The sequence below is a fragment of the Hemitrygon akajei genome, unplaced genomic scaffold (assembly GCF_048418815.1).
Source record: "Hemitrygon akajei unplaced genomic scaffold, sHemAka1.3 Scf000043, whole genome shotgun sequence".
In the NCBI taxonomy this organism is placed as follows: Eukaryota; Metazoa; Chordata; class Chondrichthyes; order Myliobatiformes; family Dasyatidae; genus Hemitrygon; species Hemitrygon akajei.
Genome location: NW_027331929.1, coordinates 8731847 through 8747582, shown reverse-complemented (window position 1 = coordinate 8747582; position 15736 = coordinate 8731847).

The window sequence follows — 15736 nt, the reverse complement described above, 5'->3', positions numbered from 1 at the left end:
TACACCTTTCCTTTTACATAATTACCTTGTATCTAATGGCACTCTCATCACTAGATGCAAAGTGATCACCGACACAAACTTCTGTCACCTGGCGTGTCCTATTCGATAGGATGAGATCACGTCTTGCACTCTCTAATTGGGACTTTCTATCTACTGATTAAGGAACGTTTCCTAACTGATTAAGAAAACTATCCCAGTGGTCCTTCCACAGTATGAGTCTCACAGTCAATATCAAGAATGTTAAAATCACCCAATGTCACAACCTGATGTCTCTTACAACAGACTCCGAACACTCCACAGGTTTGTTCCTCTAAATCCCCAGGACTGTTCGGTAGTCGATAATGAAGCCCCATGAACGAGTTCATACCTTTCTCATTCCTCACTTCCACCTTTAAAACCTCTGACTTCCACTCAAATCAAATTTCCCGCCACTTTTCCTTTTATTTGGTTCATCTCTCACACACACACACACACACACACACACACACACACACACACACACACACACACACACACACACACACACACACACACACACACACACACACACACACACACACACACACACACACACACAGAAACAGTGAGTGAAAATCTCTGCACAGCGTCCCATCCAACACTCCTGGGTTCAAATACAGACTGAATATCCCTCCGCCCCTCATCATAGACTCCCGGGGACTGAAACAGAGTGCATCTCCCTCCGTGCCTTCATAGCACACACTTCCGGGGTCAGACTGAATAAAGCTCCCTCCACACCATCCCATCACACACTCTCGGGTTCAGACACCGTGGAGCTCCATCCACACTGATCCATCACATAATCCCGGGGTCAGGCACAGAGTGAAACTCCCTCCACACAGTCGCACCACGTGCTCCTGAAGTTAGACACTGGGTGACGCATTCTCCGGACCGTCCTATCGCACACAAACGGGTTCAGAAACAAATTGAAGCTTACTCCCCCGGATCCCTTCAGAAACTCAGATTTTCCGAAGCTCCTTCCCGATCACCAATCCCCAGAACTCCGCCGTTCAGGTCCTCTTGAATTGTGTGCAGGCTCGGAGAATGTGCATGCGTTCGTGTTCAGAGGGTGTTGCGGGAACAGGAGGGAATTGCAAGAGGCTGTGGTTTTGGTGGGAACACGGACATGGTGGTGAGATAGCAATCACTGGGATGAAGTTTTATCGAACCAAACGATCGGCCTGTTCACACAGAACAAGGCAGAGGCTAAGAACCGTGAGATCGATATCCGGTGGAAGGAGACTGGTGTAACACCGGACGTCACCTCATTCCGTCCTCCATATGAACAGAGAGACGGAGACGTGTACAGGAGGGAGAGGGTTAATGGAACCGTGGAGGACCTGCAGTGGTTGGAGCGGGTCAGGGAGACGGGGAGAGGAGTTGGGGAAGGAGGAGATTACGGAGACGGCACGGAGTGTAGGGGACGGAGGGGTGATGGAGACAGGGCGTGCAGAAGAAAATGGCGGTGGCGGAATCGGGGAGGGCTGTAGGGGACTTCCTGGCTGACGGTGACGAGGATGGTCGGCTGGGGAGGGGGGTTGACGACGAACAGGAGACTGAAAACTCAATGAACCAGGAACACCTTCTTCCCCTCCGCCAGCATATTCTTGAACGCATCAGCACCACCTCCACATTTTTGCGGCATTTATTAGCTTTTTGCATTTGACAGTAATTTTACATACTTGCGCCCTACTGATTCTTCAAAAGAACAAATCTCAGGTGGTCTAAGTCACAGATAATAAAACAGACCGTGAATCCGGTAGAAAAGATGCGATCCAGGTGGACAGGACATTTGACACGCTGGCCTTCATCAGTCAGGACACTGAGTACGGGGGTCGGAGGTCACGTAGCAGTTGCAGATGACGTCGGTCAGACCGCACTTGGAGTATGGAGTTCAGTTCTGCTTGCCTTGATCTGAGAAAAATCTCAACGAACTGGAAAGATTGCAGAGGGAGATTTCCGAGGATGCTGCCGGGACAGGAGGGGCTGATATATGGAGCGAGGTTGGGAATTCTGAGACTTTTTTCGGTGACCTTACAGAGGTGTACAACATCACGAGGGACACAGATAAGGCGAATGCGTGCACTCTATTTCCCCAGGACTGGGGTATCGAGAACATTAACACACATGATTGAGGTGAGAGTAGCGAAAGTCACAGCGGGGAGCGAGCTGGGTTAGATAATAGAGAGACAGTGCGATAGGGAGAGTGGGTAAAGACAGAGTAGATAATGGAGGGAGAGACCTGAAACAGAAGGGGGCATTGGGGGAGAGGAGGCAAGAAAGCGGGGTGAGGAAATTGGGGATGAAACAGAGGAAGCGGGAATGGAGTGGGATGAGAGAGAAACTTTAGAGGGACAAGGGTAAACAGAGGGCAAGATGGTGAGAAAGATTGCGATAGAAGGAAGGTGGAGAATAGGGTAAGGGTGAGGGGCAGCGGCGCGGAAAGGGTAGTCCGAGTGATTAAGAGAAATGGGGAGAAAGAGGGTTTTATCATTATATTCAAGTCGGTCCCACTGGTTGTTGACAGAGATCTTGGATCTTTTCAGAAATATCTGGGCACAAAGGTGCAGACTTCTCACAGATGAAACGCTTAAGAACCTGACTACAAGGTTTACCCCGACTCTGCCAAGTACATACACCGCAATTGAAATCTCCAGCGTTCATATAGTACACGACATACGAAGCCACATTCCTATCAAAGAGGGGTAAACAATTTCATCGCACCTTCAGCGGTCAGTCCCCAAATCCACTGATACCCTCCCTCGCCATTGACCTGTGGCACCCCAACATCTCCCACAACCCCACTTTCCCATCACAGCACTGTTTCAGCCACCAGAATACTCCCACTGACCCACTCTCTCCCTGCAGCCCTGTGTCAGTCATTAACGTCATTAAAGTAATCGCTTGCCCCACTCTCTACCCACAGATCGGTGTCAGACACCAGAATAATAACAGTACCCAACCTTCTCCTCACAGGACCGTGTCAGTCCCCAAAATATTCCCACAGCGCCAGTGTCTTCCAAGGCCCCACGTCAGTCCTCAATGCTCCCACTTCTTTACTGTCTCCCCACAGGCTGTGTTTTCTGCCTAGGTACTCACACTCACCAGTGTCAGTCCAAACACTGATCAGTGTCAGTCCAAACTACACCCACTGCCTGACTGTCTCCACACAGCCCCGTGCAGGTCCCCTAAATAATCCCACAACCCTCTTCTTAGAGACCTGTGTCAATCACCAAAACATCTCCCGCTTCCCATGCTCTCCCCGCGGACGTGTCTCAGTCCCCAGAGTACTCCCACTGAACCATTCTCTCCCCACAGATCTGTGTCTGTCCCCAAAGTACACCCACCCCTCATTCTCTCCCCACAGACATGTGCCAGGCCCGAAAGTGTTCCCACTGCCTCACTCTCTCCGAAAACTTGGGGCATTTCCCAAAAAGCTCCATAGCTGCACACTCTCCCCACGTTCCCGTGCCATTCCTGAAAATACTTGCACTTCCCACTCTCAAGCCAAGGCCCCGTTGCAGTTCCCAAAATAATCCCACTGCCTAGATTTCTCCCTGAATATCTGTGTCAACCACCAAAAGACTCCCACTTCGCCCTCTCTTCCCACAGCCCATGTCAGTTCCCACATTTGGAGAAGGAAGTCTAAGGATCTAAACGGAAGTGAGGCGAAAGCCATTTTGATTTTTCATCTTCTCATCGGAGTTAAGAGAAGCTGGACTGCGCAGGCGTGTGACGTCGGACAGTGAAGAGGGGGAGATTTAAAAGGAACGCAGCCGTATACAGCGGGCAGTCGTTTTGCGGGCAGCGGACTGAGCCGAGAACAAAGAGAAGGCTTCAGGGCTTTGGCTCAACGGGCTTAGGCTGAAAGGGGCAAGGCAAGGAAAGTTCTGGTTTTTTTTAATTTTTCCTGTTATTTGAGGAAAGTGTGAAGGCAATTTGTTGTTCTCGGTGTCGGATGTGGGAGGTCCTGGAGACTCCCATCCTCCCGGACGTCCACATCTGCGCCAGGTGCGCCGAGCCGGAGCTCCCAAGGGACCGTGTTAGGGAACTGGAGCTGCAGCTCGATTACCTTCGTCTGGTCAGTGAGAGAGGGGATATGATAGAGATGAGTTACAGGAAGGAGGACACACCAGGGCCACGGGAGGCAGACAGGTGTGTCACGGTTAGAAGCGGGAATGGGAAGAGCCAGGTACTAATGGTACACCAGTGGCTGTAGCTCTTGACAATAAGTACTCCTCTTCGAGTACTGTTGGGGGGCAAACTACCTGGGGGACACGACAGTGGCAGTGCCAGCAGCACAGACTCAGGCCCTGTAGCTCAGAAGGGTAGGGAAAGGAAGAGTAAGGCAGTAGAAATAGGGGACTTGATAATTAAGCGGTCAGATTGGCGATTCTGTGGACGCAGTCATGAGACCCGGATGGTAGTTTGCCTCTCTAGTGCCAGGGTCCGGGATGTTTCTAATCGCGACCAGGATATCCTGAAGTGGGAGGGTGAGGAGCCAGAGGACGTGGTACGTATAGGTTCCAATGACATAGGTAGGAAAAAGGGAAGTGGTCCTGAAAGGAGAATATAGGGAGTTAGGAAGGGAGTTGAGAAGAAGGAGTGCAAAGGTAGTAATCTCGGGATTACTGTCTGTGCCTGGCGACAGTGAGAGATGGAACGGAATGAGGTGGAGGATAAATGCGTGGCGGAAGGTTTGCACCAGGGGGCAGAGATTCAAGTTTATGGATTACTGGGACCTCTTTTGAGGCAGGTGTGACCTGTACAAAAAGGACGGGTTACACTTGAATTCTAGAGGGACAAATAACCTGGCTAAGGCTTCGGGGAGTTTTTAATCTAGAATGGTTGGGGGGGGGGGATCAGATTGAAGAGACTAGGGGAGAGGAGGTTGGTTCACAAATAGAGAAAGCTAGTAGACAGTGTGTGAGGGAAGATAAGCAGGTGATAGAGAAGGGGTGCGCTCAGACCGAAGATGTAGGGGAGAAGGAAGTAAAAGATAATAAAGTTGTTTGTACCGTTAGGGATAAACAGAGAGGAAGTTGTGGAGAGTTTCATAAAAACATCTATTTTAATGCTAGGAGCATTGTAAGAAAGGTGGATGATCTTAGAGCTTGGATTGATAACTGGAAATATGATGTTGTAGCAATTAGTGAAACTTGGTGGCAGGAGCTGATCGATTGTGTATTTGTGGAGTACATACACAACGTTGGAAGAACTCAGCAGGTCAGGCAGCATCCGTGAGAAAAGAGTAGCCTACGTTTCGGGCCGAGAGCATTCATCAGGAATGGGAAGGGGGGAGAGAGGGCCGAAGCCCAGTACTAGACACACGGGAGGGGGTAGGGACTAGAGGCGCCAGGTGGAAAACCAATCAGAGGAAAGATAAAGGGGGGAGGAGGAGGGGATAAGCATGAAAGAACTGTAGAGATAAAGAAACAGAAAGTTGAAGGGGGAGAAAGGCAGAGAGGGACCTGGGATAGGGGAAGGGGGAGTGGGAGGGTATTACCGGAAATTGGAGAATTCAATGGTCATACCACCAGGCTGGAGGCTACCCAGACGGTAGATGAGGGGTTACTCCTCCAACCTGAGTTTGGACTCATCATGGCAGCAGAGGAGACCATGTATGGACATATCTAGATGGCAATGAGAGGCAGATTTGAGGAGGGTGGCAACCGGCGAGACCCGACGCACATTAGGACACAATAGACAGGTCCAGTCACAATAGACAGGACCTCCAGTTTGCCACCCACTTCAACTCTGCCTCTCATTCCCATCTAGATATGTCCATAGATGAGGCCATGTGTGCATTGTTTGAATTTCCAGCATCTGCTTATTTCCTAGTGTTTGATAGATATACAGGGTCTGATTAGGAGCAGTCAACATGTATTTGTGTGTGGATGGTCATGTTTGACAAATCTTACTGAGTTTTTTGAAGAGGATACTAGGAAAGATGACGAGGGTGCAGCAGTGAATATTGTCTATATGGACTTCAGTGAGGCATTTGACAAGGTTCCGCAAGGAGCGTTAGATAGTAACGTTCAATCGTTAGGTATTAATATTGAAGCAGTAAAATGGATTCCTAACTGGATGGGAGATGCCAGAGAGTAGTGGTGGATAATTGTTTATCGGGATGGAGGCCGGTGACTAGCGGGGTGCCTCAGGGATCTGTACTGGGTCCAATTTTTTTTTGTCATATACATTAATGATCTGGATGATGGGGTGGTAAATTGGATTAGTAAATATGCAGATGATACTAAGATAGGTGTCGTTGTGGGTAATAAAGTAGGTTTTCAAAGCTTGCAGAGAGATTTAGGCCAGCTGGAAGAGTGAGCTGGAAGATGGCAGATGGAGTTTAATGCTGATAAGTGTGAGGTGATACATTTTGTTAGGAATAATACAAATAGGACATACATGGTAAATGGTAGGGCATTGAGGAATGCAGCAGAACAGAGTGAAACAGGAATAATGGTGCATAGTTCCCTGAAGGTGGAATCTCATGTGGATAAGGTGGTGAAGAAAGCTTTTGGTATGCTGGACTTCACAAATCAGAGCATTGAGTACAGGAGTTGGGATGTAATGTTAAAATTGGACACAGCATTGGTGAGGCCAAATTTGGAGTTTTATGTACAACTCTGGTCACCTAATTATTGGAAAGATATCAACAAAATAGATAGAGTACAGAGGAATGTTTCCTGGGTTTCAGCACCTAAGTTACAGAGAAAGGTTGAACAAGTTAGGCCTTAATCTTTGGAGCGTACAAAGTTGATGGGGGACTTAATAGAGGTATTTAAAATTATGATGGGATATAAAGAGTTGACGTAGATAGGCTTATTTCCATTGAAAATAGGTGAGATTCAAACAAGAGGACATGTTGAGAGTTAAGGGGCAAAATTTTAAGGGCAACAGGAGGGGGAAATACTTTACTCAGAGAGTGGTAGCTGTGTGGAACGAGCTTCCTGTAGAAGTAGTAGAGGAAGTTTCGATTCTGTAATTAAAATAATAGATAGGTATATGGACAGGAATGGTATGGAGGGATATGGGATGAGTACAGGTAGGTGGAACGAGGTGAGAGTAAGCTTTCGGCACGGACTAGAAGGGCTAGATTGGCTGTATCCGGGCTTTAATTGTTATATGGTTATATTAATGTTTCTTCGCACTCTCTACCAACAGTCCGTGTCGATCCCCAAACAAATCCAATTGCCCATTCTCTCACCGCAGAACTTTCTCTGTCTCCAAAATGCCCCGATTGCACACACTCTCCCCACAGCCCTTGTCAGTCAGCAAACTTATACCCATGCCCACTCTCTTTATCAACCCGTGTCTGACCACAAACTAATCTCACTGCTCGCAACCTTCCCGCAGCCTGTGCCGGTCCCCAAAATAATTCCACTGCCCACTCGCTTCTCGCAGCCTGTATCAATCCGACGACCCACTTTCTTCACAGAAACCTGCAAGATCCCAAATCTCACCCGTCTTTGCATTTTCCAATCCAGTATGAACTGCCCCGGTAGCGGACTGCTTTGTCAACAAAATTCTGTGAAATTAAATTGCAATCATTAATGATTTAATTCGAGCAAAATTTAACGAGCGTCCCTTTATGTCTGACCCCAAGAGAATGTGAAGGGATGGTGTTGAAGGAGCTTCACTCTGTGTCTGACCCCGGGAGTGTGTGATGGGACGGTGTGGAGGGAGATTCACTCTTTGCTTGATCCCGGGAGTGTGTGTTGGGACGATGTGGAATGAGCTTCACTCTGTGTCTGACTCCGGGAGTGTGTGATGAGACAGTTTGGAGGCAGCTCTCTGTGTCCGACCACGGGAGTTTGTGATGTGAGGGTGCGGAGGGGGGCTGCACTCCGTGTCTGACCCAGGAAATAGGTGATTGGACGGTGTGGAGGAGATTCGCTCTGTGTCTGACCCAGGAAATAGGTGATGGGAAGGTGTGGAGGAGATTCACTCTGTGTCTGACTCTGGAAGTGTGAGATCAAACGGTGTGGATGGAGATTCACTCTGGTGTGGATATATCTTCCGTCGATCTGACATTTACCTCTTCTTCTGCTGAATTTATTTCAAGAAGTTTGGAATCAGAGTTCGAACAATACTGCTTCGCATCGTAGAAAATGTTGAATGTGGATATAAAGTAGCACCTGTCTTCATTTTTAATCCAGTCCTGGGAACACGCTTGCTCTGGAAATTAGGAACAAGGAACAGTGAATCTCCCTGCGTGCCGTCCATTACATCCGCTGTGTGTTAGACACAGGACAGGGATCCCTCGTCACCGTCCCATCACACAGATCTGGTCAAATAAAGAATGAAATACCCTCATCACCGGTCCCTTGACAAATTTTCGCTGGAAATTCCGAACAAGTAACAGTGAATCCCCTACCTCCGTCTATTGAATTCGCCGGAAGACAGACATAGAATATGGATCCCTACACGCCGTCCAGTCACACACTCCTGGGAATAGCTACAGACTGAATCTCCCAACCCCCACCATCACATCATACAATCCCGGGGTCAGACACAGAGTGAATCTCCCTCGACACCGTCCCATCACACACTCCCGGTGTCAGACACAGAGTGAATCTCCCTCCACACCGTCCCGTCACACACTCCCGGGGTCAGACACAATGAATCTCCCTCCACACCGTCCCATCACACACTCCTGGGGTCAGACACAGAGTGAATCTCCCTCCACACCGTCCCATCACACACTCCCGGGGTCAGACACAATAAATCTCCCTCCACGCCGTCCCATCACACACTCCTGGGGTCAGACACAGAGTGAATCTCCCTCCACACCGTCCCATCACACACTCCTGGGCTCAGACACAGAGTGAACCTCCCTCCACACCGTCCCATCACACACTCCCGGGGTCAGACACAATGAATCTCCCTCTGCACCGTCCCATCACACACACCCGGAGTCAGACACTAAGTGAAGCTCCCTCCACACCGGCCCATCACACACTCCCGGGGTCAGACACAGAGTGAAGCTCCCTCCACACCGTCCCATCGCACACTCCTGGGGTCAGGCACAGAGTGGAACTGTCCTGAATGAGCTGGGAGAAATCGAAGAAAAACTGCTGTTTTAAGTTCGTGAGATACTTTGTAGATGGCTCGAAACGTCTCTTGGACATTTATGGGAGCGGCTGGGTTAGTGTGGAAGCTTCCTTGGAGTTTTTCTGCCAGTTTGGACTGGTTTCGTTGACGGCTGCCAACTGCGTAGCACCCAGCTGTGGCCGCTGGCAACTCTGAAGGAAGACGGGTCGCTCCAAAAACTGGAGGCAAACATCGTTGTTCCCCCACTGACATCGGGACAACCTCCTTCCACCTTCACCGTCGTGACCCTCGTTCGGTGTAGGAGCCGAAGCATCGTTTGAGACGTCTCGAACTTTCACGGCCTGGTAGTTCTGGTGGACCGACGGAGCTTTTTCTGGCATTGGAATTTCTGGCGCCGGGCCAGCCAGGTGCTGTTGAGTACAAACTTTCCGGCCAGTCACTCAACTCGCTCTGGAACTTTATAACCAGCACCGGCATATCATTCTCGATTCGGACACAGCGGCAACATACCGGACCGGACTCCAGGGAGTCGCAGGCCTTCGGGGAGTTATGCAAAGGCGGCTGCCTCTCCAGCCTCGGACAAAGCCCTATTTCGTTCGGTGAAAGCGGAACTCGGGGTGCAGTGCATTTTGCGTCCTGAAATTACCCTGAATAGTTGCGGGGAGGCCATGGAGGACTTGTTGGGGAGGGATGGCATTTTGGCCATCGAGAAAGATTTCGGGAAGGCAGTATTTTATCTGAGGAATGATAAGTTGGTGCATAGGGCTCTCAGTAGGGGGATCACGGTGGAAAATACCTTTTGACAGATGGAGCTCGTGACAAATCCCACACAACGCATCACCCTCGGTCACGGTTAACCCCTCCATCACCAACGAGGACCTATTTCCCACACTAGCACGCTTGGGGCAAGTAAGGTCAGAAATAAAATCAGGCACAATTTGAGGTACTACATACTGTAATCTCTTTTCGGCGTCAGGTATTCATGCAACTGGAAAGAGAGGATGACAGTGAGGGCCGGATTACTGTCCGGCACGAGGGGGTAGACTATCTGGTGTATTGGAGCTCTGAGCGCCTACGGTGTCATGTGGGCTGGGAGGTTGGGGCACTTTCAGAGTCCTAACATTCGAAAACCTAGGGAGACCACTTCGGGAACCAGTGTCCCAGCTACCTCTGTCCCTGATCCCATTCCTGCGCCTACACCTGCGCCTGCCCCTGTTCCTGCCCCTGCCACTATTCCTAAATCTGTTTCAGTCCCTGCTCCTACCTCTGTGGTTCAGTCGGGTGATCTTGAGGCTACTTGCAGGGAGGTTCAGGCGTGGGACGGGGTGGAGCCTGTAGGGGGCAAGAAAGTGAAGAAGAAATCCAAATACCTTAAGAGGTCAGCCCCCGAGAAAGCAGAGCTCACTCCCATCTGCCCTGAAGTGGAACGGAAGGCTCGGGGAACTGTACAGTTAGACGGGTGGGATGGAAGCGGGGATTACCGCTCCGTCGGTGAATCTCGCACCTGTGTGCTCTTCCGGCTTGAAGAGCAGAAGGGAATATTCCCCCAGGAAGGCAAGGAATGCAGATGCGGGGGAGTCCCAGAAAGGGGTAGGAATCCGGGTGGAGGTTGTGTCCAACCCTGAATCCACAGATGTAGCCACCAGTCCTGTGGTAGGTGGTGTGGTTGTGCAGAACGGTCGTGCTAGCCCTGTTTGCACAACTAAGGCAGACATCGAGCCCTCCAACCAGGACCCTGTAGTAAGCGCCTCCCTGGAGGCAAGTGTATTAACCAATATGGGCGGAAAGGAGACCAAGCTCGCTCATTGTCAGCATCAGCCTGCCGGTGAATCCCTTGGACCAGAGCTGCTGGGGTCCACCTCATACCTGTCTCCTGGGGAGGTTGATATAGCCTGCATGCCGACCCCATCAACTAATTGCCTGCAGGGAGTCCCTCGGGATTATCCCTCCATCGTCGTATCTGTGGATAAGACTGATGCGATGGTGGAGCGGGCATGTATGAGTGAGGTACCCGCTGCGCAGTGTGGGTTGCAAGTGCAGCCACCTTCTAGGAGGAAGGTATCTGCAGAGAGGGGTTGAAGGGAGATTCATTTGATAGCGAGACAATGGACATTCTCACCTCTCCTGAGAAATCCCCATTGTTACCTGTGGAGGAGATCAGAGAGTTCATTCAGTCCTCTGAGGGTGCAAAGCATCGGCCTAAACTAGCCTCGCTTCGCTGGTCTAGCATACCGAGGCTGGTGAAGTCCCTGCGAGTCATCCTCAGAAGGATGGGGAAGGGGAACAGGAATGTTGCGTCGGGGAATGACAGACGGCAGCTGAAATCCTTTCTGGATGACCTGGTGAGGGACATCAGGGTGGAAAGCAGTCTCGCTCCTTCAGGAAATGGTGGGTCACAGGGTAGCGATGGTAGCAGTCGGGCCGGGAAAGAAAATAATATTCTTGGTTTTCTTCGGGATAGTGTGGTTGAGAGCGCCTCCGCTCTCAGCGGGAAGGGTAGTGGCGCTGAGGCCTATTGTGCTCTCGACATGAAACTGACCATAGCGAGTCTTAATATAAATGTTAGTAGGGGCTCTCTACGCAGATATAACAATCTCTCAGTCCTCAGGGATGGACGATATACGGTGAGTTTCCTGCAGGAAATCCATACCACTCCGGGGGACGAGTCCGCTTGGCTCCTGGGTTGGCAGGGCAGGGTCTACATGAGTCACCTTAGCGCCTACTCTAGCGGGGTGACGATCCTGTTGGCCCCAAACTTTCGGCCAGAAATCGTAGGAGTCCAGGATGTTGTCTCCGGCCGTCTGCTCCACCTGGCTGTGCGCCTCGATGGAGTACCGCTGCATTTTATCAACGTGTATTCTCCGAGGCGCGGGGTGCTGCAGACGCGCCTATTCTGTCAGCTGTCCACCTTGCTGAGTTCCATCGATACTGGGGACTGCGTCGTCCTCGGGGGAGTTTTCAACTGCATCCTCGAGGCGGAGGGCCGCTCGGGCCTCCAAAGCGACCCACCATCGGCGAAAAAGTTAAAGGAGCTAGTCGGCTCCTTTGACTTGGGGGACAGCTGGCGGAATCTTCACCCCGATTCTAGCGCCTTCTCGAGAAGATCTAGACTGGGATGTTCCCGGATGGACCGCCTGTATATCACTCGGGCTTATATCTCCCGCGCGTCGGCGTCCTCCATGCAGCCGATGTCGTGCTCGGATCATCACCTTGTGTGAATGGAATTTACTCGTCTGCACCCTCGTGTGGGATCTGGGTATTGGCACTTTAACAACCAGCTGCTGGAGTAATGCCGATTCCATGATTCGTTCCGTGCGTTCTGGGCCACCTGGAGAAAGAGACGGACAGAGTTCCGCTCCCTACGTCTGTGGTGGGATGTGGGCTTTGCTTACATCCGGTTTTTATGTTGGGAGTAAACAAGGGGGTCGACAAAGAGGCAGGGCTCTGAGATTGAGCGACCTGAGAGAACGTTGCTTGACCTAGAGTCCCGTCTTGGTCCGGCCGCTGGAGACCAACAGCTATGGCAGGAATACCAGGAGAAGAAGGACGTACTAAGGAATCTGCAGCTTCAGCAGTCCCGAGGTGCATAGGTGAGGTCGCAGATCCAAATGCTGCAATATTTGGACAGCGGCTCACCCTTCTTCTACTCGTTGGAGAAGTGGCGGGGATTTCAAAAACAGCTGGTGGAGCTACTGGCTGCTGATGGCTCCTCCATCACGGATCCTGACGAAATTATCAAAGAAGTCCGCTCATTCTATCAGTCTTTATTCTCACAAGATCAGTCAAATGAAGAGGCGTGCAATGAGGTCTGCGAATTTTGCCTAAGGTCAGCCCAGAAGGCACAGCGCGTCTGGGCCCTCCCCTCACTCGGAAGAAGCTGTCAACTGCCCTTCGGCAACTCCGGAGGGGTAAGTCCCTGGCTTAGATGGTCTGACTGCAGAGTTATATCAGGTTTTTTGGAATGTCCCGGGGGATGATTACAGCCTTGTTCTCGGGGAGATCCTAGCCACTGGGGAAATGCCCCTCTCATGGCGGAGAGCTGTTGTGGTCCTACTGCCCAAGAAGGGAGACCTCCGCCTCCTAACGAACTGGAACCCGGTCTCCCACGTGCGCAGACTACATGATCTTCGCCAGGGCAATGACCAACCCTCTTGGGTCAGTACTGAGACAGGAGATTCATCCTGACCAATCTTACACCGTCCCGGGCCGCTCCATCCAGGACAATGTCCACCTACTACGGGACCTGATCAAACTGAAATAGGAGACTGGGTCCCCGGCAGCGTTTCTTTCTCTTGACCAATAGAAAATGTTTGACCAGGTAGACCACAGTTTCCCGGTGGGCACTCTGCGGGCCTTTGGGCTCGGACCACACTTTGTGGCCGGTGTTCGGCTCCGATACTCTGTCGCAGAATGCCTTGTTAAGATCATTGGATCACAGACAGCGACCATTCCCTTCAGAAGAGCAGTACGTCTAGGGTGCCCCATGTCCGGTCAACTGTATGCGATCTGTGTCGACATCTGTCGACACTTCTGATAAAAGACAGAGTGAAGTTTCCTCCTCACTCTGCCAATGCTCATTCCTGGGGTCAGACACAGAGTGATGCTCCCTGCATAGCATCCTATCGCAAACACACTGTGTCAGACATAGAGTAAAGCTCAGTCCACACTGTCCCATCACACACTCCAGGGGTCAGACACAGAGTGAGACTCACTCGAAGCTGTTCAATTATACGTTCCCGGGATTAAATACAAGCTATTCTCACACCCCCCTGTCAGGCGTTCTCATCGTCAGAATCAAACTGAAGTTCCTTCGCACCGTTCAATCACACCGTCCTGCTGTTAGACTCAAATTGAAACTCTCGTCACGGCACAGTCGCGGGACCCGTCACGAGGTGTAGCTCCCTCAACACCGTCCCATCACAAACTTCAGGAGTCAGTTACAAGCTCCTTTCCAAATTCCTATCACAGGATGTAGCTCCCTCCGCGATTTCCAATCACGCAAACCGTTGCCAGACAATAAGGGAAGCTCCTTCGACATCGTTCCATCACATAATCCAGGAGTAACTTAGAGGGGATCTCCCGTATGCTATTACATCATAACTACTCGGGGTCAGACACAGAGTAAAGCTCTCTCTCGCTCCACGGCCCCATCACACACTCATGGGTTCAGACTGCACGAAGCTCACTGTCAAATCACACGCCCTAACGAAGAGACACAGAGTGAATCTCCCTCCACACCGTCCCATCACACACTCCCGGGATCAGACACAGAGTGAATCTCCCTCCACACCGTCCCATCACACACTCCCGGGGTCAGACACAGTGTGAATCTCCCTCCACACCGTCCCAGCACACACTCACGGGGTCAGACACAGAGTGAATCTCCCTCCACACCGTCCCATCACACACTCCCGAGGTCAGACACAGTGTGAATCTCCCTCCACATCGTCCCTTCACACACTCAAGGGGTCAGACACAGAGTGAATCTCCGTCCACACCATCCCATCACACACTCCCGGGGTCAGACACAGAGTGAAGCTCCCTCCACACCATCCCATCACACATACCCGGGGTCAGACACAGAGTGAATCTCCCTCCTCACCGTCCCATCACACACTCCCGGGGTCAGACACAGAGTGTATCTCCCTCCACACCGTCCCATCACACACTTCGGGGGTAAGACACAGAGTGAATCTCCCTCCTCACCGTCCCATCACACACTCCCGTGGTCAGACACAGACTGAATCTCCCTTTACACCGTCCCATCACACACTCCCGGGGTCAGACACAGAATGAATCTCCCTCCACACCGTCCCATCACACACTCCCGGGGTCAGACACAGAGTGAATCTCCCTCCACACCGTCCCATGACACACTCTTGAGATCAGACACAGAGCGAAACTTCCTCCACGTAGCTCCATCACACACTCACCGGGTCAAACACAGAGTGAATCACCCTCCTTCACACACTCCCGATGTCAAGCAGAGTGACGCTTCCTCTCACTGTGCCTGTCCTGTGACGAGGAGCGGGTGAAAGATGGGAATGATGTCTCACCTCTTCTGCTGGTCAACAATTCACAGATTTGAGCTTTGGTTTCGTTGATAGATCTGTACTTCGTTTGTATCTCAGTGAACTGGTGACGAAGATCGCTGTGCCTTCGTTGAAGATCAGACAAATTAGAGTTTAGCGCAGAAAGCTTGGATTGAAGGGTTGAGTTTAACTCATGGTAGTTTCGGTGGCAGGGTTCCTTAGACTGACGAATCTGTGACACTGAGAGAGATGGTGAGGGATGTTTAGCGTTTAGAGTGACACGTGAGTCAGCGTCACGCTACCGAACGGGTCACAGAGAGTGTTGTGTCTGTGTCACGGTGAAGGGTGTCACAATGAAGGATGAGCTGTTAGCACATCGAGATGTCGGCGACACATTGATGGGCGCGTCTGTGTTACGTTGAGGGGTATATCAATGTCCTGGTGACGTCACACCGAGGGAAACGACATAGTGAGGGAAATTTTAGAGTGAGAGCTCTGGTAATGTCACGGTGGGAGGAGTATCGGTATAATGTGTGGGTGCTGGTCTCATTGTGAGGAGTGTGTCTGTGTCACCGTAAGAGGCATGTCATGGCCACAGCGTGTGCCCGATTGTCACACTGACGTGT